The sequence below is a fragment of the Nicotiana attenuata genome, unplaced genomic scaffold (genome assembly GCF_001879085.1).
Source record: "Nicotiana attenuata strain UT unplaced genomic scaffold, NIATTr2, whole genome shotgun sequence".
Lineage (NCBI taxonomy): Eukaryota > Viridiplantae > Streptophyta > Magnoliopsida > Solanales > Solanaceae > Nicotiana > Nicotiana attenuata.
Window position 1 is genome coordinate 10414 of NW_017670564.1, and position 2755 is coordinate 13168.

Genomic DNA, 2755 nt, shown 5'->3' on the forward strand with positions numbered 1-2755 from the left:
CACGTGTTTCTACATAATTTTTCATATTTTATTTCTTTCTTAATTATTTTTTATTACTTTTTATTACACTTAGCTATGTTATTATTCTAATTTTTCTAAAAAAAATTATACGTTGTAATCTTAGAAAGAATAAGTCATGCACAAACTTGACTTACAATGAGTGGTGTCATTAAACTTGAACTTTGTTATTAGATGAGGTTATATACAAACTTAACTATGTTAAATTGATAGATTATTTTTTAATATTTACATAGTGTTCTCATTTTCCAGCCTCTATTTTTGCGATTCTATGTAGTTGCTCATATTATTTTTTATATTTTATTTTCTTCATTTAACATAATTGTGATATTATTCTAGTTTTGAAACTACATCTCCTAATATTAAAACTAATAAGTCATTAATGTATTTGGCATATAATGAGTGATATCATTAAAGTAGAATCTCATTATTTAATGAGGTTATAGAATTATATTTTTCTTTTCTGTTGAATTATATTTACTTAAATAAAGTTGAAACTTATTTTTATGTTATGTTGTAATTTTATATAAGGGTATTATATTAATTTATTTTGATTTTTTAATTTATGTATATTTTCGATTCCATTTTATTTGCTTTAATAGTATTGACTTATTAATTCAAATTGTATGCAATCCATTTTCAGTTAGGATTGATAGATTAATTTTTTTGTAAATTAGTTGAATATTTCTATGACAATATATTTATAAATATTAATCTTTTTTCAAGCATGCAGTCCATGATATTCTTATAAAAATATCTACTTAAAGTAAAATATAATTAATAAAAAATATATGTCAATTATTTTTACACTATTAGTTACAAATATATTATACTAATATATATTCAAGAAATAATATGTATCTTAAACGTCAAATTTAATATCATTTATAAAGGCATTTATTTGTTAAATCTTAACTTTTATTTTTTGATAATTAACGCTATAATTAAAATCTAATTTAACTGTGTAACTACACTTGTGCAATCAAACAACACACTTGTAATTACATTATACTTGTATTATGACAAACAAATAAGTCGTACTAATTACAATATTATGTAATTACTATCCTAGTAATTACACAAATTCCAATTACCTTGTGACTTTCCAAATAGACCCTTAATGAGTTTCCATTTAGAAAACACCAAAATTCCAAAAAGAAAACGAAGTACATATCAAAATGTCTTTTAGTTTGTCTTCCATGTTGTTATTATATTTAATTTTTATACATAATATAAAGAAAATTTAAACTATCAAATTAGCTAGTAACGATTTTCTTTCTTCCCGTTCATATCTTGCTTGCCTACTACTTGATCATATTTATACATTTAAAAAAGGGATAATTTCACATAAGTACAACTCACATACCTGACTTGCAACATAATAGCCTAGATATCACATTGCAAATCTATAGCCCAAAAATAATAGGCTAATTCCCGAAAAACAGCTTATTTCACACAATCAACATATTATCTGAAGGTAAGAAATTCAAACACCTTTATGTGCAATTGCTGAAGCAATCCAACAGGATAAAAGAAAAATAAAAAATTGATAAATGAATTGTAGGATTCCTCCAACGCGTACAAATCTGTTTCATATAGCACATACACGAAAAAGAAGAAGAGAAGGAAGTGTCAAACTTCTGTAGAGACCTCTTACACGCTAACAATGTATATACATCCTTATAAACTGAAAAAATATATATATTTATACAACATTATACACAAATATACACAATTATACAATACTGTATAACTTGTATAAACATGTATAATAGTGTATAAGAGGTGTCTGTATACCCATATACACAATTATACACTATTATACAGTGTCGATACAACCTGTTACATAGTTATGATTTTCCAGAACTTCAAACTTCAAACTTCAGAATCTTCCAAAATTACCAGAACTTCAAACTTCAAAATCCTCCAAAATTAGTGGTTGTTTGTTGGTGCAAATCAAGTTTGAGAGCTATTTATTTTCAGATCTGTGTGTATTTTCATGTTTCTTTCAAAAATCTTCTTCGTTCTTCTACGAGTCTTCTTCGAGCCATTAATGGCAGAACTGCGTAGGGGGTAAAGGAGGGGAATAGCGGGGGCTAGGTTAAGAGAGGATGAGGGATCTATGTGGGTTAGAGAGAAAGAAGTGAGAAGCGGTGAGAGAGAAGGGAATGAAGAAAGAAGAAAATAATAAAAACCCTAAAAGAATGTCTTTAATAGTGGGCTAAAGGCTGAAAAGTTTCTTTCAAGTTATGTACAACATGGGCTATATAGGGTAAGAACTTTAAATGTGGTCCATTTTCGGTTGGGCTATTAGGCCAAGTGACATGGGCTGTAATTCTTTCTTTAAAAAAAGGCCAAAAACTTGAAAACACATGCTGGCTATGGGGTTCGAACCCATGCGCACTTATGTGCAGAAGATCTTAAGTCTTCCCCCTTAACCTCTCGGGCAAACCAGCCTGTTATGTCGAACAGATACATTTTATAATTTAAATATACTCATTTTCTTCCTCTCTTTTTTCTCTTCTCGAAATATGTTCTTCTCATTTAGTACATTAGTCTTAGCTCACGTTTGGCTATAGATTTTCTCTAATTTTTCTCCAAATCTTTTTAAAATTATTGTTTGTTCATGAAATATGACCGGTATTTAAAAAACAATTTCGAATTCCAAAAACTAATTTATGGCTTTTTTTTGTGAAAATTTTTCTTCCATTCATAAAACTTCAACTTTTTTTCAAAT

The 2755-nt window shown here is 27.3% G+C and overlaps 1 non-coding gene across 1 annotated transcript; it reads right to left on the reverse strand.

Annotated features, from left to right (window-relative positions):
- Positions 1–2391: 2391 nt before the first annotated feature.
- Positions 2392–2474, reverse strand: TRNAL-UAA. The gene has a single exon. It is a non-coding gene; the product is annotated as a tRNA-Leu (tRNA).
- Between the last annotated feature and the right edge of the window lie 281 nt (positions 2475–2755).